The sequence below is a fragment of the Cetorhinus maximus genome, chromosome 3, assembly GCF_964194155.1.
Source record: "Cetorhinus maximus chromosome 3, sCetMax3.hap1.1, whole genome shotgun sequence".
Lineage (NCBI taxonomy): Eukaryota > Metazoa > Chordata > Chondrichthyes > Lamniformes > Cetorhinidae > Cetorhinus > Cetorhinus maximus.
The window spans coordinates 42992766-43014112 of NC_135881.1; the positions used below are offsets into that span (position 1 = coordinate 42992766).

General features: G+C 45.2%; 1 protein-coding gene across 4 annotated transcripts in view; it reads right to left on the bottom strand.

The window, feature by feature from the left end:
• Positions 1-21347, bottom strand: part of jcada (junctional cadherin 5 associated a) — a 258299-nt gene that overhangs the window by 119660 nt on the left and 117292 nt on the right. The gene's annotated exons all lie outside the window — the stretch shown is intronic.

A 21347-nucleotide genomic window follows, 5' to 3' on the forward strand; every position in this document is an offset into this window, starting at 1 on the left:
GGGAGTTGCCCTTGGAGTTTTCAACATTGACTCTGGCCCTTTGAAGTCTCTTTGCATCAGGTCAAATGTGGGCACGGAAACCTCCTGCTGATTAGCACGTACCGCTCCCCCTCAGCAAATGAACCAGTACTCCTCCATGTTTAACACCGATTGGAGGAAATGTTGAGGGTGCCGTGCACACAGAATATACTCTGGGTGGGGGACTTCAATGTCCATCAGCAAGAGTGACCTTGGAGCCCCACTACTGACTGAGCTGGCTGAGTCCCAAAGGACACAGCTGCTAGACTGGGTCTGTGCCAGGTGATGAGGGAACCAGCCACTCAACCTCATCCTCACCAATCTACCTGTCACAGATGCATCTGCCATACAGTATAAGTAAGAGTGATCACTGCACAGTCCTTGTGGAGACAGGACTCGCCTTTACACCCTCCATCATGTAGTGTGGTACTGCCACCATGCTGAATGGCATAGATTTTGAACAAAACAGCAGATGGAGAATTATATTCAACCACAATGTGTAACCCCACGGCCTGGCATACCCCCCACTCTACCGTTACCATCAGGGGATCAGCCCTGGCTCAATGAAGCATGCAGGAGGCTATGTCAGGAGCAGCATCATAAAAATGAGATGTCACCGGTTGAAGATTTAACATAGGGCTATTTGCATGCCAAACAGCATAAGCAACATCCCAACAGACAGGGCTAAATGATCCCATAACCAATGGATCAGGCCTAAGCTCTGCAGTCCTGCCACATCAGTCATGATTGGTGGTGGACAATTAAACAACTAACTGGAGGAGGAAGCTCCACAACTATCCCCATCCTCAATGATGGAGGAGCCCAGCACATCAGTGCAAAAGACAAGGCCGAAGCATTTGTAACTGTCTTCGGCCAGAAGTGCCGAGTGGATGATTCATCTTGGTCTTTTCCTGGGGTCCACAGTATTATAGATGCCAGTTCTCAGCCAGTTTGATTCACTCCATGTGATATCAAGAAATGGCTGAAGGCACTGACTACTGCAAAGATTATGGGCCCTGACAATATTCCGGCAGTAGTACTGAAGACTTGTTCTACAGAACTAGCTGTGCCCCTTGCCAAGCTATTCCAGTACAGTTACAACATTGGCATCTACCCGGCAATGTGAGGAATTACCCAGGTATGCCCTGTCCACAAAAAGCAGGTCAAATCCAATCTGGCCAATTACCATTCCTCAGTCTACTCTTGATTATCAGGAAAGTGGTGGAAGGTGTCGTTGACAGAGGTATCAGCGGCACTTAATCAGCAATAACCTGCTCACTGATGCCCAGTTTGGGTTCTGCTGGGCCCATTCAGCTTCTGACCTCATTCCAGCCTTGGCCCAAACATGGAAAAAAGAACTGAACTCCAGAGGTGAAGTGACAGTGAGCAACCTTGATATCAAGGCAGCATTTGGCTGAACATCAAAGAGCTGCAGCAAAACTGGAGTCAATGGGAATCAAATGGTCATTTGTTATTGAGTATTGCTGAAAAAAGAGATGGCTGTTGTCAAGCCAAAATGAGGTTCTACCTATCAAACAAATGGATAATGTGGTTATATGAATGTCAGTGCCAGTGTGACACCAGGTACATAAACCCTACTTCCCAACAACTGGGGGATCGCATCAATAGGATGTCCCTTCGGCTGTTCGCAACAGGCAAAGTACTGACCACACGCAACCAGCACACGCTTGAAAATCTCAGAACATAGTGTCCAACATTAGATATGATTCTGCGATTGAACAACACTTACTAAACAATCCTGATTGTGCTAATGATTAATTGACAACCAATTTAAGATTATCAGTTAGGCTCACATTGTGGCTCACTTATGCATGCTAGAAGCTACATATATTCACATACAGGGCCCAGTCCTTTGCAAACAGAAAGAACATGTGCATGCATTCCACCTTTATCAAGTAAATAAAAGCTTGGGGGACAGCCATTCCCTGGTTCATTCCCCATGGCCATGCCTTGATTAGAGTTGACCTGCCTAGTTTGAATTTAAACAAAAGCTTGGCAGTTAACTGTTCCCTGGTGCATTCCCCATGGAAACTCCTCTACCAATCAGAGTCCACTTGCCTACCAATCAGCACTTTCTTCTCATGCAGTATAAATTGTTCCATTTGAGATTTGGTATTCTTGAAAACCTGTCCTGATGAGTGCAATACGAAAAGCTTCAACAGCATGTCTCTTTTCTCATCAATACTCAAAGAGGGAAAACTCTCCACTGGTTGAAGCCATTCCTAATACAAAGGAAGGTGGTTGTTGAAAGTCAATCACCTCAGTCCCAGGACAATGCTACAGGAGTTCTGCAGGGTAGTGTCCCAGACCCATCCATTTTCAGTTGCTTCATCGGTGATAAGCTCAGAATCATACGGTCAGTCATAAGGTCAGAAGTGGGGATGTTTGCTGATGATTGCACAATGCTCAGTACCATTCATGATTCCTCAGATACAAAAGCAGTCCATGTCCATATGCAATAAGACCTGGACACCATTCAGGTTTGGACAAAAAAGTGGCAAGTAACATTCGTTCCACACAAGTGCCAGGAAATGACCATCTCCAACAAGGGAGAATCCCACAGTATCAACATCTTGGGATTTACCATTGACCAGAAACTGAACTGGACCAGCCACATAAATACTGTGGTTACAAGAGTAGGTCAGAAGCTAGGAATCCTGTGGTGAGTAACTCACCTCCTGGCTCTCCAAAGCCTGTTCACCATCCACAAGGCACAAGTCAGGAATGTGATAGAATGATCTCCACTTGCCTGGATGACTGCAGTTCCAACAACGCCAAGAAGCTTGACACCATCCAGGAAGATGCAGCCGGCTTGATTGGCAACCCATCCACCACCTAAAGCATCACTCCCTCCACACTGATGCATGGCAGCAACTCACCAAGGCTCCTCCGACAGCACCTTGCAAACCCTCAAACCCCAGCATCTAGAAGGACAAGGGCAGCAGAAGCATGGGACCACCACCTGCAAGATCCCCTCCAAGTCACTCACCATCCTGACTTGGAAATATTTCACCATCCCTTCACTGTCGCTGGGTCAAAATTCTGGAACTCCCTTCCTAACAGCACTGTGGGTACACCACATGGACTGCAGCGGTTCAAGAAGGCAGCTCACCACCACCTTTTCAAGGGCAATTAGGGATGGGCAATAAATGGGCAATAATGACCTAGCCAGCGACGCCCACATCCACATGAAAGGATGAATTTGAAAAAACTTACAGTGCAGCATCTAACTACTGAAACAATTTCTTTTTTTGTATTTCAAGGCCTGTCAATGAAAGAATTCCAAGAGCAAGTGGCTATTTTTGCTTGGCTCCGCAGTTGGGACTGGAGCTCCCCCTTGGTGCACGCCTCCTCTGAAGGAGCCCAGCTCCACTAAAATTGTGAGGGCGATGGGGTAGGGGGTATTGAACTGCTCTGCCCCACAATGGGAGCCAGCAAAGACGGGACTGCTGCATATGAGCTGACTGCAAGCACCCTCATCCTGTGCTGGTGAAAATTGCCGGAGACGGGAATGGCAGTGCAAATCCCAGAATCAGGTCACGCCATCTTTAAAGGGCCCCCGAGTCAGCCTGACTCAGCGAAAACCTGGGCCCGGGTTTTGGACTTACCCACAACTGGAAATGTCTTGTCTACATTGATCCTATCAAACCTCTTCACAAATTTAAATACCTCAATTAGGTGACCGCCCCCCCACCCCACCCGCCCCCACCATTTCCTTTCTAGAGAAAAGAGTCACAAACTGTACAGTCTTTCCTAGCTGACACTCATATGTTCTCAGTTCTGGCGTGCTCTAATGCAGTTTCTCTATCTTTTTTAATGGAAAGTGAAACTGTACATAGTACAGCGCGGTCTAGCCAAGGATGTGTACATATTTAAATAATAGGTCCGAGTTTCAATTATAATTATCTGGAAATGAACTCTTGTGCTCAGTTTCCATTTTTTGAGAGCCTTGTTAACTTGCATTGCTATGTTTAATGATTTGTGAATCTGAACATCTGGATTCCCTTGTTCATCTACCCTCTTTAGACTCTTCATTCCCAAGAAGTATGTGGTCTCTTATTTCTCATACCAAAATCCACCACCTCACATATATCTGTATTGAAATTAATTTGCCATTTACATGTGATGCTATAAATGTTTCTTTATGTTTTCTTGTCGTCTTCTGCTGTATTAAGTATAACCCGCAATTTGGTATCATCCACAAATTTTGAAATTGAATTTCTGCCATATAACTTAAATGTGAGCATATCAATCCAAATTTTTACTGCTAGACTGGAAATATTTGGAGTGGAGAATATGACTTAGCTTGTTACTCAGTAAAGCCTTTCCTCCATTGGTTCCAAAGGGCATCATGGAGTCTGGGTAATACTGTATATTTTCTCAGCACACAGAACCTTGATTTTGCCTGAATGCAGTTAGTGCTTCAGTGTATGAAATAGATGCATAGAGTACAAAAGCCAAGAAGTAATGCTAAACCGGTATAAAAAACAGATGTGGCCCTAATTGGAGTATTGTACGCAATTCTGGAAGCCCCACTTTAGGAAGGATGTGAACACTATGTAGAGGGTACTGAAGGGATTTACTAGAATAGTTTCAGGGTTGAGGGCCTGGAGAAGCTAGTGCAGTTCTCCTTAAAGCAGAGAAAGCTAAGAGGACGTTTGACTGAGGTGCTTAAATTGTGACGGATTTAAATAAAGTAAATAAAGAGAAATTAATTCCAATGGCTGAATGGTCAATAACCAGAGACCATAGCTTTACGGTGATTGGCAAAAGAACCAGAGGTGATGTGAGGAAAAGGTTTGTTATGCAATGAGTGGTTATGATTTTGAATGTATTGCTTAATAGGGGGTGGGTACAGAGTTAGCCTTCAAAAAGGAATTGGATAAATACCTGAAGAAGAAATAATTGCAGGGATATGGGAAAAGCGCGGGATATTAGGACCAGTTGGATGGCTCTATCAAAGAGCCGGCACAGACATAATGGTCTGAAAGGGCTAATTTGAGCTATATTATTGCATAATTCTAAAAGGGAAGTTGTGAAAAGGACATAAGGAGGATACAAAGGGATATTGCTAGGTTAAGTGAGTGGGCAAAGATCTGGCAAATGGAGTATAATGTGGGGAAATTTGAAATTGTCCATTTTGGCAGGAAGAATAAAAAAGAAGCATATTATCTAAATGGCGAGAGATTGCAGAGCTCTGAGACACAGAGGGACCTGGATGTCCTAGTGCATGAACTGCAAAAGGTTAGTATGCAGGTACAGCAAGTAATTAAAAAGGCTAATAGAATGTTATTGTTTATCATGAGGGGAATTCAATAGAGAAGTAGTGAGGCTCTGCTTCAGTTGTACAGGGCATTGGTGAGACTACATCTGGAGTACTGTGTACAGTACCAGTCTCCTTATTTAAGGAAGGATGTAAATGCGTTGGAAGTAGTTCAGAGAAAGTTTACTAGACAAATCCCTGCAATGGGCAGGTTTTCTTATAAGGGAAGATTGGACAGACTAGGCTTGTATCTGCTGGAGTTTAGAAGAGGAAGAGGCGACTTGATTGAAACATATAAGATCCTGAGGGGTTTTGACAGGGTGGATGTAGAAAGGATGTTTCCTCTTGTGGGTGAATCTAAAATCAGGGGTCGCTGTTTAAAAATAAGGAGTTGCCCATTTAAGACAGAAATGAGGAGAAATTTTTTCTCACTGAAGGTTGTGAGTCTTTGGAATTCTCTTCCTCAAAAGGTGGTGGAAGCAGCGCCTTTGAATATTTCTCAGGCAGGGATAGATAGATTCTTGATATGTAAGGGGGTGAAAGGTTATAGGGGTTAGAGTGGAATGTGGAGAAATCAGATCAGCCACGATCTTATTGAATTGTGGAACAGGCTCGAGGGGTCGAGTGGCCTACTGCTCCCAATTCGTATGTTGCATGTTTGTATATGTTCGGAACTTGTATTTCCCATCCCTCTACACACAGTTGTACTCTTGCTTTTAGACATACGTCAGCTGCCTCAGCTGTGCTGCGGCTTTTCCATCTCAATGTCAGCTCGATGTGCCTTTGCTGGAACCAGATTAATTTTTGCTCACCAATTTTCAACACCATTGTCCCTCTTCCTCTCCTGTGTGGTTCTGCTATCTTCCAAGTAAACTCTGAGTCTTGGTAAGATAGCGGTGCGTTTAAGGGTGGGACAGTTTTTGTATCAGTCATTCCTTTCCACTATGCTAGTTTGAAGTGGTATATTTTTTACAGGCCGATGACTGTTGACACTAACCTGCAAGCTATATGTTTGAGTGCCAGTTCAGCCTGGAGGTTAAATGCCCGTTTTACTTTCCCAAGTGAGTTGCCAGTTTACTCGACTTCTAAATTATATCAAGCATATGAAAAAAGTTATTGAAAATTGCTCAAGACATAAACATTAAAAGCGAGCCACATTTAATAATCACCGTAAACAGCTTGGCTTAGGCATAGTCTCAATGCAAAGAAGTGAATTTTATTCCACGTGAGTTTAACAGTCGCCTCTAAAGCAATTTGCGCACATGATACAACTCTAGTAACAACAACATCTATATATCACCAGTAGCATAGAAAAAGGAGTGAGTGGGCAGATACAGAGAAGGCATTGGAGAATTTGGGGTTGGGTTTAGTGTTTGAGTAGGTTACACAGATAGAGAAATGCAAGACGATAGACGGGAATTTTAATTGTGAAGTATTGTGGAATGAAAGACAATGAGTATGCAAATGAATGGGTTTAAAGGTGATTGGGACTTCATTTGGAATAATGTGAAGGGCCTGAATTTTTGCTCTCGGGTCAGGAGTGCAGAGTTGGGACATTTCCCGGCTCTGCAAACCCAATTCCGAAGAAAGTGGCCCAAAGGTCATATATTCATTCTGGGTGCCCTGGGAGTCAGGCCAGGCGATCCTGGAACGAACCATAGAACCATAGAAAAGATATGGTGCAGAAAGAGGCCATTCAGCCCATCGTGTCTGCCCCAGCCAAAAAGAGAAAAAAGAAACTAGCTGCTCATTTTACTCCCACATTCCAGCACCTGATCCATAGCCTTGCAGGTTACAGCACTTCAGATGTAGTTCCAGGTACTTTTTAATTGAGTTGAGCATTTCAGCCTCAACCACCAACTTAGGCAGTGAATTCCAGATGCTCACCATTCTCTTGGTGAAAAAGTTTTTCCTCATGTTCCCTCTAATCCTTCTACCAATCACCTTAAATCTATGCCTCCTTGTAATTAACCCCTCAGCTAGGGGAAACAAGTCTTTCCTGTCTACCCTATGTAGGCCCTTCATAATCTTGTACATCTCAATTAGGTCACCCTTTAGCCTCCTCTGTTCTAAGGAAAACAACCCTAGCCTGTCCAATCTCTCTTTACAGCTGCAATTTTCAAGCCCTGGCAACATTCTTGTAAGTCTCCTCTGCACTATCTCCAGATCAATTATGTTCTTCCTGTAACATGGTGACCAGAACTGTACAAAAAATTCCAGCTTTGGCTAACCAGCATTTTATACAGTTCCATCATTACATCCCTTTTGTATTCAATACCTCGCACAATAAAGGAAAGCATTCCATATGCTTTCTTGACCACCTTGTCCACCTGTCCTGTCATTTTCAAGGACCTGTGGTGTCTCACTTCCTCAATCCCTCTCAATAACTTCCCATTTATTGAGTGTTCCCTTGCTTTGTTTGCCCTCCCCAAATGCATTACCTCACACTTTTGCGGATTGAATTCCATTTGCCACTTCTCCACCCACACAACCAAACCATTGATATCATTCTGGAGTCCACAGCTATCTTCTTCACTATCAACTACACAGCCAATTTTTGTGTCATCTGCAAATTTCCCAACAATGCCTCCCACATTTAAATCATTAATATATATAACAAACAGCAAGGGCCCCAACACTGAGCCCTGTGGAACACCGCTGGAAACCGTTTTCCATTTGCAAAAACATCCATCCACCATTACCTTTTGTTTCCTATTACTGAGCCAATTTTGGATCCAATCCGTCACCTGAGATCTCACTTTTCTGACCTGTCTGCCATTTGGGACCTTGCAAATGCCTTACTGAAATCCATGTAGACAACATCCACTGCACTACCCTCCCTCATCAATCCTCCTTGTAACTGCCTCAAAAAATTCTATTATGTTAATAAGACACGATCTTCCCCTAACAAAACCATGCTGACCAAGACCAATCTGTGCCTTTCTAAGCGACAGTATATCCTGTCTCTCAGAATTGTTTCCAATAATTTGCCCACCACCGAAGTCAGGCTAACCAGCCAATAACTTTCTGGCCTATCCCTCACACCCTTTTTTAAATAACGGTACAACATTTGCAGACCTCCAATCCTCTGGGACCTCGTCTGTATCTAGTGAGGATTGGAAAATGATCCTCAGAGCATTCTCTATTTCCTCTCTGGCTTCCTTCAACAACCTGGAATACAATCCATCGGCCTTGGTGATTTAGCCACCTTCAAGGACGCCAGTCCCTCCAGCACTTCCTCTCTTGCTATGCTTATTGTATCTAATATTTCACACTCCTCCTTGTTAACTAGAATGTGAGAAGATGAGAAGAAATTGGTGGCCAAGGAATGGAGTTTGTGGCTGAGACGGAAGACAATTGGCTGAATTTTACATCCCAGAGGCAGGCACATATCCGACCCAATCAGGCATAAAATCGCGCAAGAAAAGTTGGGTGAGCGCCTGAAAGTCATCGTGCACCCGCGCGATATTTCGCTCGGCAGGCGTGCACCAAAGTCGGAAGCGGCCCCGCCAAAAATTAAGAGAGCAATTAAGCCCATTAATGGCGCAGCTCTCTCCGATTTTTTTGTGGCCCATTCAACCTTACGGTTGGCGGATGGGTGAATCAGCCAGACGGCCTTTACATTTTTCATCAAACCTCATCCAAGGGCGGGTTGAAATCTCCGTTATGAAATAAAACAAAGATAAATATCTGTGGACAGCATTTTTATCAGCTATATTTTCAGGTGCTTGATTGCGATGCATGGACATTTGTTTGCAGCTTTTTAAACCTTTATTGGATAATTTTCAGGCCTGCAACTCCCTGAGGCAGCTGTCCGCCTTTGGGGAGCTTTCTCGCAGCGCTCACCCACGGAAACATCATTGCCCGCCCTCTTCCCACCCCCACCCCCACCCCGACAGCGCTGAGCTTTTTAGCGCGTTAATTGGCCAGCCAGAGTGAAATTGCGTTTGGGGGCCGATTGCAATCAAGGGCCTGTTTCCCGATCGCTTCCGAGTCCGCCGATCGGGCATGCCCGCCAAAGGTAAAGTTCAGGCCAATGGCTTTGGTATTCCCAGTTTTGTTGGAGGAAATTATGGTCCATGCTTCTGTGATTCACTGTGGGTTGTGTTTCTGTGTTAAGGACACCATATAAATGCACAATGTTGTCATTGGACTCGAGACAAGCATTCTGACAGCACCGATTTAATGATGGTGTGAAGAAAGGCATTGGAGAGATAGAGCTGGGTGTCATTGGCATATATGGGGAAGTAGGCTCTGTGCAGGTCATCTTGCCAAAGAGCAGCATGCAAATGAAGAAGAGGAATACTTGAATCAGCCCCTGCTGTTAGAGCTGCAGGGCCCCTGCGTTCCCAGCCCTGCCAGGATCTTCACTGATTACAGGCTCCCCTGGACCTTCCCCAGCTGCCCATCAAGGCATAATAATGCCTCATTTTAAAAAAAAGTCACATATTGCACCAACAAGTCAATTGAGCTGGGAGCAGCCTTAGTGGCTGGATTGTTTTTAACCAAGATTTTGCTCAGAAGTGGCAAGTGCCTTTCATGTTAATTTAAAAACCTGACCTATAATGAGGTAAGTCACTCCTGCTAATGGGCTTGCAATCTTTGTCATTCCCAATGATTGTGACATTAATAGGTCTGGTGTTGGCACTGGTGCACAGTCCGCCAGGCCACTATTTCATAGATTCTATTCAGTGCTATAAAGTGCCATTTCACGCCACATTAATGCTGAAAGTCTCTTTGAAAATTATTTATGCCATGGTTTCACATCACCAGGGTGCAATTCTCTTGGATTTGACGATCTTTGCCAAAGATTGTCAGCAGCAATGAAAGGCCCATCTGACATGTCCCAAATGCTAAGACCAGATGTAGAGCCAATGATAATTTAAAACAATTTACCAAAACTTATGTGATTTTTGTATTGCTGACCCATCAATCTCATTTATGCGTAGATCTTTATTTTAGAATATGCATTACTCCATTCTACAGAGTGCGTGGGATACCATAAATGGGCAGCACCTTCATGGAAGGGAAGGGAAGGATTACCAGGATCGCCATGAGTTATTTTTGTCTCAGGTCCAAGGCATCAGCAGAGTATTTAAATCTAAACTAAAAGCAAAGGACACAAACATTCTCATGAAGATGTATTTCCTTTACAATTAATACCGTTGAATTTCTGGCATGCAGACACCGCACTAATACACCCCTGCTAAAGGTGACAGAACATTTATTTGTACTCCCTTATTGTCCACAGAGATATCTTTATCAACGCAAACCAAATGAAATCCCCATCTCTGCCCAATTATAAGGCCGCTTCGATGCTGAGATCGAAAAGTGACTGGTGCTCGCACTTGTTCGTAGGTCAGTTTCTGTGGGATCGACTGACTCACGTGATATTACGTAAACTCTTTGTGCATGTTTCCTGTTCCTGGGGAACGTTGAGCGACTTAAGAGATGAACAACTGGGAGTGGAGCAGTTCTTAAAGGGACTCAGTGTTTATGGCGGAGAGGATGGTGTACCTGATGGAGGGCTGGAATAAGCCCGCCAAATAATTGGAGTTGAGGCCATTGAAGGAGTGAATTAGAGGAAACTGCTGCTTCGTGCAAGCCCAGAACTCAATTTCTTCTTGGTACCATTTTATACTCACTCACATTTGCACCTGTGCCGCAAAGGTCCATTCAGGCCCCGTTGCTGGAGTCACAGCCATTGGCTGCAGCATTTATACATTGCCCTTTCTTTAAGCAGAGAACTTCCATAATGCCATCATCAAGGGTTAAGGTGCGTGTTGCAGAAAGCATATCAATACTCATCAAGCAGTCCAAACACCAGAAGCATGAGTCTGCAGACATCCTCTTTGGCGGAGACACAGGATAAAAGAGCGCAAGGAGAGCAGCAGAGACACAGGATAAAGGAGCGCGAGGAGAGCGGAGACACAGGACAAAAGAGCACGAGGAGAGCGGAGACACAGGATAAAAGAGAGCAAGGAGAGCGGCAGAGACACAGGATAAAGGAGCACAAGGAGAGCGGCAGAGATACAGGATAAAGGAGCGCGAGGAGAGCGGAGACACAGGTTAAAAGAGCGCGAGGAGAGCAGCGGAGACACTGGATAAAACTGAAAAAGTGACGTTACAGGAAAGCTGTGACCTGATTAGTTAGTAGGAAATCTGCACCAAATTTGAAAAGAAACACTGCAAAGCTAATTAATAAATTAATTAACTAAGTCGAGATGGCTGGGCAGGTGATGTGCTGTAGCTGTATGATGTGGGAGCTGGCAGATCCCACTGCGAGCCGCAGTGACCACATCTGCAGCAAGTGTTGGTTGCTGGAGGAACTCCAGCTCAGAATTGATGAGCTGGAGTCTGAGCTCCGGACGCTGCGGCACATCCGGGAGGGGGAGAGTTACCTGGACACTTTGTTTCAGGAGGCGGTCACACCCGGTAGATTAAGTACCTCAAGTTCGGTCAGTGGTCAGGGTCAGCAGGGTGTGACTGCAACTGAGGCAGGCAGAGGGATCCTGTGTTCAGGAACAGAAGAGCCTCAGCTCTTGACCTTGTCCAACAGGTACGAGGTACTTGCTCCCTGTGTGGATGAGGAACAGGGCTGTAGGGAGGATGAGCCAGCTGACCACGGCACCGTGGCACAGGAGGCCATTCAAGAGGGGGGAGCAAAAAGACAAGTGGTAGTTGTAGGGGATTCTATAATTAGGGGAATTGATAACATCCTTTGTAAACAGGATTAAGAGTCCCGCATGGTATGTTGCCTGCCCGGTGCCAGGGTGAGGGACATCTCTGACCGGCTTGAAAGGATTTTGGAGAGGGAGGGGGAGGATCCAGTTGTTGTGGTCCATGTCGGGACAAATAACATAGGTAAGACTAGGAAAGAGGACCTGTTTGGGGATTATCAGGAACTAGGAACTAAATTAAAGAACAGGTCCTCAAGGATTATAATCTCCGGATTACTACACGAGCCACGTGCAAATTGGCATAGGGACGCGAGAATAAGGAAAGTAAACATGTGGCTAAAGGAGTGGTGCGGGAAAGAGGGGTTCCATTTCGTGGGGCACTGGCATTAGTATTGGAACAGGAGGGATCTGTACCGTTGGGACGGTCTCCACCTGAACCGATCTGGGACCAATGTTCTAGCGAAAAGGGTAAATAGGGTGGTCAACAGGACTTTAAACTAGAAAGTGGGGGGAAGCGAAGGGTAAAACTTCAAGAAGTATGACTAATGGGAAACAAAGCAGCAGGTTAGCGTGTGGGTGGGGGGTGGATTCAACTTCATGGAAAACTATGAAAAAACTGAAAAGAAAGGAGAGCCCAGGAGAGGCTATTAAGGTCTCCAGAACACAAAATAGGACAGAGTGTTTGGAAAGGGCTAGGAATCTAACTTCAAGTACATCAGATAAAGGGACAACAATGAGAAGGGGGACGGGAAATACAGGACTGAAGGTGTTGTATCGCAGTATACGAAATAAGGTAAATGAGCTTGTGGCGCAGATTGAAATTGGCAGGTATGATATGGTGGGCATCACGGAGACATGGCTGCAAGGGGATCAGGACTGGGAGCTAAATATCCAAGGATATACATCCTTCCGAAAAGATTGGCAGGTTGGCAGAGGGGGTGGGGTTGCTTTGTCAGTAAGAAATGAAATTAAATCGATAGCAAGAAACGACGTAGGGCCAGATGATGTAGAATCTGTGTGGGTAGAGTTGAGGAACCGCAAAGGTAAAAAAACCATAATGGGAGTTATGTACAGGCCTCCGAACAGTAGTCAGGATGTGGGGCACAAGATACACCAGGAGATAGAAAAGGTGTGTAAGAAAGGCAAGGTTACAGTGATCATGGGGGATTTCAATATGCAGGTAGACTGGGAAAATCAAGTTGGTAGTGGATCCCAAGAAAAGGAATTTGTGGAATGTCTACAAAATGGCTTTTTGGAGCAGCTTGTGGTGGAGTCCACTAGCGAATAGGCAATTCTAGATTTAGTGATGTGTAATGAGGCAGATTTGATAAGGGAGCTTAAGGTGAAGGGACCCTTAGGAGGAAGTGACCATAATATGATAGAATTTACCCTGCAATTTGAGAGGAAAAAGCTGGACTCAGATGTAATGGTATTACAGTTGAATAAAGGCAACTATAGAGGCATGAGGGAGGAGCTGGCCAGAATTGACTGGGAGATGAGCCTAGCAGGAAAGACAGTGGAACAGCAATGGCAGGAGTTTCAGGAAGTAATTTGGGAGACACAGCAAAAATTCATCCCTAGGATGAAGAAGCATACTAAAGGGAGGATGAGGCAACCATGGCTGACAAGGGAAGTCAGGGACAGCGTAAAAGCTAAAGAGAAAGCATACAAGCGAAGAGCAGTGGGAAACCAGGGGATTGGGAAGCCTACAAAGACCAACAGAGGACAACTAAAAAAGAAATAAGGAGGGAGAAGATTAAATATGAGGTTAAACTAGCCAGTAATATAAAAGAAGATTGCAAAAGTTTTTTTTAGATATATAAAGGGTAAGAGAGAGGCAAAAATGGACATTGGGCTGCTGGAAAATGACGCTGGAGAAGTAGTAGTGGGGAACAAAGAAATGGCGGAGGAACTGAATAGGTCCTTTGCGTCAGTCTTCACGGTGGAAGACACGACTAACATCCCCAAAGTTCAAGAGAGCCGGGGGGCAGAGGTGAGTATGGTGGCCATTACCGAGGAGAAGGTGCTAGGAAAACTGAAAGGTCTGAAGACCATAAGACCATAAGACATAGGAGCAGAAATTAGGCCAATCGGCCCATCGAGTCTGCTCTGCCATTCAATCATGGCTGATAAGTTTCTCAACCCCATTCTCCCGTCTTCTCCCCATAACCTTTGTTCCCCTTACCAATCAAGAACCTATCTCAGTCTTAAATACACTCAATGACCAGGCCTCCACAGCCTTCTGTGGCAATGAATTCCATAGATTCACCACTCTCTGGCTAAAGAAGTTTCTCCTCATCTCTGTTCTAAAAGGTCTTCCCTTTACTCTGAGGCTGTGCCCTCAGGTCCTAGTCTCTCCTACTAATGGAAACATCTTCCCCACGTCCACTCTATCCAGGCCTTTCAGTATTCTGTAAGTTTCAATCAGATCCCCCCTCATCCTTCTAAACTCCATCGAGTATAGACCCAGAGTCCTCAAACGTTCCTCATATGTTAAGCCTTTCATTCCTGGGATCATTCTCGTGAACCTTCTCTGGACCCTCTCCAGGGCCAGAACATCCTTCCTGAGATACGGGGCCCAAAATTGCTCACAATATTCTAAATGTGGTCTGACCAGAGCCTTATAAAGCCTCAGCAGCACATACCTGCTTTTATATTCTAGTCCTCTCAAAATAAATGCCAACATTGCATTTGCCTTCCTAACTACCGACTCAACCTGCAAGTTAACCTTAAGAGAATCCTGGACTAGGACTCCCAAGTCCCTTTGCACTCCAGATTTCTGAATTCTCTCCCCATTTAGAAAATAGTCTATGCCTCTATTCTTCCTACCAAAGTGCATGATCTCACACTTCCCCACGTTGTATTCCATCTGCCACTTCTTTGCCCATTCTCCTAACCTATCTAAATCCTTCTGCAGCCTCCCCGCCTCCTCAATATTACCTGTCCCTCCACCTATCTTTGTATCATCTGCAAACTTAGCCATGATGTCCTCAGTTCCTTCATCTAGATCATTAATGTATAAAGTGAAAAGTTGTGTTCCCAACACTGACCCCTGCGGAACTCCACTAGTCACCGGCCGCCATCCTGAGAAGGACGCCCTTATCCCCACTCTCTGCCTCCTGCCAGACAGCCAATCTTCTATCCATGCTAGTACCTTGCCTCTAACACCATGGGCTCTTATCTTACTGAGCATCCTTCTGTGCGGCACCTTGTCAAAAGCCTTCTGGAAGTCCAGAAGGAGGATAAATCACCTGGACCAGATGGATTACATCCCTGAGTTCTGGAGGAGATGGCTGAAGAGATAATGGAGGCATTAGTGGTGATCTTTCAGGAATCACTGGAGTCAGGGAGGGTCCCAGAGGACTGGAAAATCGCTAATGTTATCCCCCTGTTTAAGAAGGGAGTGAGGCAAAAGACGGGAAATTACAGGCCGATTAGCATGAACTCGGTCGTTGGTAAGATTTTAGAGTCCATTATTAAGGATGAGATTTCAGAATACTTGGAAGTGCATGGTAAAATCGGGCAAAGTCAGCATGGTTTCATCAAGGGGAGGTCATGCCTGACAAATCTGTTAGAATTCTTTGAGGAGGTAATGAATAAGTTAGACAAAGGAGAGCCAATGGATGTTATCTATTTGGACTTCCAGAAGGCCTTTGACAAGGTGCCGCACAGGAGGCTGCTCAGTAAGATAAGAGCCCATGGTGTTAGAGGCAAGGTACTAGCATGGATAGAAGATTGGCTGTCTGGCAGGAGGCAGAGAGTGGGGATAAGGGTGTCCTTCTCAGGATGGCGGCCGGTGACTAGTGGAGTTCCGCAGGGGTCAGTGTTGGGACCACAACTTTTCACTTTATACATTAATGATCTAGATGAAGGAACTGAGGGCATCCTGGCTAAGTTTGCAGATGATGCAAAGATAGGTGGAGGGACACGTAATATTGAGGAGGCGGGGAGGCTGCAGAAGGATTTGGACAGGTTAGGAGAATGGGCAAAGAAGTGGCAGATGGAATACAATGTGGGGAAGTGTGAGATCATGCACTTTGGTAGGAAGAATAGAGGCATAGACTATTTTCTAAATGGGGAGAGAATTCAGAAATCTGGAGTGCAAAGGGACTTGGGAGTCCTAGTCCAGGATTCTCTTAAGGTTAACTTGCAGGTTGAGTCGGTAGTTAGGAAGGCAAATGCAATGTTGGCATTTATTTCAAGAGGACTAGAATATAAAAGCAGGGATATGCTGCTGAGGCTTTATAAGGCTCTGGTCAGACCACATTTAGAATATTGTGAGCAATTTTGGGCCCCGTATCTCAGGAAGGATGTTCTGGCCCTGGAGAGGTTCACGAGAATGATCCCAGGAATGAAAGGCTTAACATATGAGGAACGTTTGAGGACTCTGGGTCTATACTTGATGGAGTTTAGAAGGATGAGGGGGGATCTGATTGAAACTTACAGAATACTGAAAGGCCTGGATAGAGTGGACGTGGGGAAGATGTTTCCATTAGTAGGAGAGACTAGGACCTGAGGGCACAGCCTCAGAGTAAAGGGAAGACCTTTTAGAACAGAGATGAGGAGAAACTTCTTTAGCCAGAGAGTGGTGAATCTATGGAATTCATTGCCACAGAGGGCTGTGGAGGCCTGGTCATTGAGTGTATTTAAGACTGAGATAGATAGGTTCTTGATTAGTAAGGGGAACAAAGGTTACGGGGAGAAGACGGGAGAATGGGGTTGAGAAACTTATCAGCCATGATTGAATGGCAGAGCAGACTCGATGGGCTGAATGGCCTAATTTCTGCTCCTATGTCTTATGGTCTTAAAATCATGTTAGGAGAGTTAGGATGGAGCACAAAATGGAGCATCACACATCAATATGGAGGTGGAAGCTTGGTAAGCATTACACACAGGAACAGGGCTAGGTCATTCAGCTGTTCAAAACCCTAAAAAATGAAATCAAGCACATCTTCCCCTCCCCTCCCGTGTCAGCATTCCGAATAGATCATTCCCTCCACAACACTCTGGTCCACTCCTCAATCACCTCCAACACCTTGTCCTTAACCCACAGCACCTTCCCATGCAAACACAGGAGGAGTAACACCTGTCCTTTTACCTCCTCGTTCCTCACCATCCAAGGCCCCAAACACCCCTTCTAGGTGAAGCAGCAGTTTATGTGTACTTCTTTCAATTTAGTATATTGCATTTGCTGCTCACACTGTGGTCTCCTCTACACTGGGGAGACCAGATACAGACTGGGTGACTGCTCTGGAGTATACCTTCACTCTGTCTGCAAGCATGACTCTGAATTTCTGGTTCCCTGTCGTTATCATTCTCCACCTTGCTCTCATGCAGATGTTTCCATCCTTAGCCTGTTGCACTGTTCCAGTGAAGCCTAGCGCAAGCTTGAGGAACAGTACTTCATCTTCCGATTAGGCACTTTACAGGCCTCTGGACTCAACACTGAGTTCAATAGTTTCAGACCTTATCTCTGTCCCACCATTTTGATTCTTGTTTTTGGCATGTTTTTGCTTTCAGACACAGCTATTCATTATTCTGGCACTCACAACCACTCTGGGCAAATCTTTTGTTTCTTTGCCACAAGCATTACCTTTGCCTTTTGTACCATCAAATCTTTCATCAGTTGATCTCTCTCACCCTCCACCTTATCGCAGACCTTCCCTTTTATTCTTTTGAGCAAGCTTTGCACTTGCTCAAAACCTATTGTATTTCTATCTTTCTTCAGTTCTGAAGAAAGGTCTTTGGTCTGAAAAGTTAACTCTGTTTCTCTCCCTGCAAATGCTGCCAGACCTGCTGAGTGTTTGCAGCATTTTCTGTTTTTGTAAAACATTGACATAGTTGTACTGGCTGCGTCCAGAAAGTTAGGAACAGATCCATGTAATGGTAGTTCCAGGGAGCTGGATAATGGCAGGAAAATGATGAAGGGGAAACCTAGGCAACTGTGTCATAAGAACATAAGAACATAACAAATAAGAACAGTAGACCATTCGGCCCCTCGAGCCTGCTTTGCCATTCAATAAGACCATGGCTGATCTTCTTGTGTCTCGATTTCCACATTCCCATCTACCCCCGATAACCTCTGATTCCGCTGCCTAACAAGAATCTATCTACCTCTGTCTTAAAAATATTCAATGACCCCGCCTCCGCCACCTTCTGAGGCAGAGAGTTCCAAAGTCACACAACCCTCTGAGAGAAAAAAATTCTCCTCATCTCTGTTCTAAAAGGGCGACCCCCTAATTTTAAAACAGTGCCCCCTAATTCTGGGCTCACCCACAAAAGGAAACGTCCTTTCCATGTCCTCCTTGTCAAGGCCACTCAGGACCTTGTATACTTCAATCAAATCACCACTCATTCTTTTAAGCTCCAGTGAAACAAGCCCAGTCTGTCCAACCTTAACTCATAAGATAACCCACTCATTCCAGGTATTAATCTAGTAAACCTCCTTTGAACTGCCTCCAATGCATTTACATCCTTCCTTAAATAAGGAGACCAAAATTGCACACAGTATTCGAGGTGCGGTCTCATCAATGCCCTATATAACTGAAGCATAACATCCTTACTTTTATGTTCAATCCCTCTTGTAAGAAAGATAGCATTCCATTAGCCTTCCCAATTACTTGCTGTACCTGCATACGAACTTTTTGTGACCCATGTACTAGAACACCTAGTCAGACTCTGTGGAAACACCAGAGGATAAGAAGCACAGAGAATGGCATGGCTGTGCTTGTGTTGCAGTGTTTTTCAATCAGGGTTCACCAGAACACAAGGGCTCCTCAAGCATCCCTAAAGAGTTCCATGCAGTTTACAGCTCATTTGAAAATTTTACCGAATTTTTCAATTTTTCAATCAAGCAGCCCGTTTGATTGGCACCCCACAAACATTCACTCCCTCCACTGCCGATGCACCTTAGCAGCAGTGTGTACCATCTACAAGATGCACTGCAGGAATTCACCAAGGGTCCTTAGACAGCACCTTCCAAACCCACGACCACTGCCATCTAGAAGGACAAGGGCAGCAGATAGATGGGAACACCACCACCTGGAAGTTCCCCTCCAAGTCACTCACCGTCCTGACCTGAAAATATATCGCCATTCCTTCACTGTTGCTGGGTCAAAATCCTGGAACTCCCTCCCTAACAGCACTGAGGGTGTACCTACGCTACATGAACTGCAGCGGTTCAAGAAGGCAGCTCACCACCACCTTCTCAAGGGCAAGTAAGGATGGGCAATAAATGCTGGCCTAGCCCACATCCCGTGAATGAATAAAAAATGTATATTGCCCTCGATTTTCATCAAGTCGGGTTGACTCAGGAGCCCTTTAAAAGTGGTGGGCGGGTTCTGATTCCGGGATTCCCAACCCCATTTCTGGGTTGTCTAATTTTCGGGTGCAGACTGCTTCCTGTCAGAAGCCCATATCCAGCACTCGCGACCTGCCCTGGTCCATTGTGGAGATCGGTGTGTTCTACGCTTCTGCAATTTTCATGGTGTCGGGCCAGGTTTTTAAAGAGTCATGGCTCAAAAGCCCTTAAAGGAGTTGCGAACCATGGTGTGCATGAGAGGACCTTTTAAAAGGTAGGTTCAAAACATCTCCCTCATGCCCCCATGCCAAGTTACACCCCCACCCACTCCCGATGTCCCCTCATGCCTCCAATGCCAGGCTCTGCCCTTCCACCCATCCCAAAGTCCTCTCATCCCCTTATGCCAAGCTCTGCCCTTCCACCAACCTCCTCATTAAGTATATTTGGCTGAGAGCCCAGACAACTATGAGACGAACAGAACACATGCTCTCCAGAGGAAACATTGTTTGATTGACAGCTCAGGCTCTCTGGTTTCTGTGGGCAATTTCACAATGTTTATTGATATAAGTCAAGTGGTTTCAAGTGTTTGTGGTTTGTGGTCTTCAAACCTTCAAAGGGCCTGGATGACTGACACTTTTATTATTTTGTCCAGACTTTTTTTCAAGCATAGGGGAAATTTATCAATAGATTATATTTTGTCAAAACTTTTTTTTTACACATCCCACTCTACACTGTGATGTTCATTGGTTGTAGAAAATGTACAGTGCGTCAATTGGCATGGAAGTGCCAGAGCTTGGCATGGGGGGGGGCATGAGACGATACAGGGGGTGGTTGGAAAGGAAGAGTCTGGCATAAGGGCCATGAGAGGCCTAAGGGGATAGGTGGAAGGGCAGAACTTGGCATAGGGAGCATGAAGGGGTATAGGGGTGGGTGGGGGGGCATGAGGTGGAATGGATGGAGCTTGGCAAATGTTTGGAGGGTGAAGGCGATGTGAGGGGTGTGGGCTGGAGGGTCATTGTGTTTTTTTTCACTGGAATAAAGTCCCACGACACTTAGGCAAGCCTGTTAAACAGCCCCTGTGGCTGCCTCCACACATTTTCCAGGGTCGGCTGGCCCGACTCCAGCTCGTACCCAGACCCCAGGCACCTCATCCCGAGGCAGGCGGGCTGAGCCAGGAATTTTCCCAACTCCCCTGCCCGTCACGAGGATGAAAATCCAGACCATTATTCTTAAACGTAATGAAAAATAATTATTCAGTCACTCAGTGGTGTTTTACTTTAGATTCATTTTTGTTTTATAATATATATAGGGTGGTAGTGGAGGGCGGAGAGAGAAGGTTGGAATTCCATAGAATTTCACAATATATTACAAGGTTCCTTAACCAGAAGAATGTTGAAAACCACAGCTGTATTGTGTTTAACAGTAATAAAACCGTAGAACTATAAGAAAGGCAAGCCTCTATCAGGGCTGAGGAAAATAAGGGGTAGGGGGGGAGGGGGGGAGAAAAATAAAAGTCAGGAGTCAGGAATGTTGACTCCTGTCATACAGGCAGGTTAATGAGGTCAACAGCTGGCTACTAGGCTTTTTGAAAGGTGTGCAAAGAAGTGTAAAACTGCTGGATGATCTAGAAATATATATTTGCTGTAAGTGTTCCATCTATTTTGCAAACTAAAGCAACTTTCATGTTGATATTTTAATCTGACGCCTGTGCACTGGCCCCTCCAGCTTAAACTGTTAAATCTGTTTCCCGTAGCCCAGTGGCTGATGCACAGTTTTACCTGAATCATAACTAAAGGACCGATAAGAAAATGGCTGAAGAAATGTTTGAGATGAAGGTGCATTCCTGTAATCGTGACTAGATGAATTAGAAGGATTCAATCGGAAGTTAGTTGAGGGGCCAGGGAGGATTTAATCTATGCACTAAGTGTAATCACATTCTACATGCACTTAAAAGGAACAAGCTTATGATTTTGTTGTGTATAAAGTAAACAGGGGATTTTTTTCTTCGCTTATCCCCTGGCCTCCCAGTGTTCAGACAGCATCAGAGTAGCTCAGCTCACTTCCC